The following is a 477-nucleotide window of genomic DNA, read 5'->3' on the forward strand; positions in this document are numbered from 1 at the left end:
GAAAATAGTCGACCACAATTTTCCCGTGAGACGGGGTCTTTATCAGAGATAATTGACTCTGGAGGACTATGTTATCAAAAAACACGATCCACAAACATCGTTGCTGTACCGACCCCGTCGATGGTGTCTGACACCACCGCCAAATGACCATTTTGCTCAACCGGTAGGCGAATACTACGACACCCGTGTTGCCTGCCGAAAGATTCGGCAGGCCAAGCACAAAGTCTAATACATGAACTTCCAGCAGCCAGTGGGAACTGGTAAGCTGGCCAGCGGCGCAGCCGCATTTGGAGAGGGTTTCACCCGTTGACACGTCTTACACGTGCGCACATAGGTGCTCGTACAACTTGGGCCACCAATAGTGGTGACTCACAGAGTTGTACATTTTATCACGACCGAGATGACCACTGAGTGGCGTGTCGTGAGCCTCATAGAGAATGCGATATTTCAAATCCTTATCATGAGGAACCACAATTC

This window comes from Plasmopara halstedii, assembly GCF_900000015.1.
Source record: "Plasmopara halstedii genome assembly, contig: Scaffold_444, whole genome shotgun sequence".
Classification (NCBI taxonomy): Eukaryota; Oomycota; class Peronosporomycetes; order Peronosporales; family Peronosporaceae; genus Plasmopara; species Plasmopara halstedii.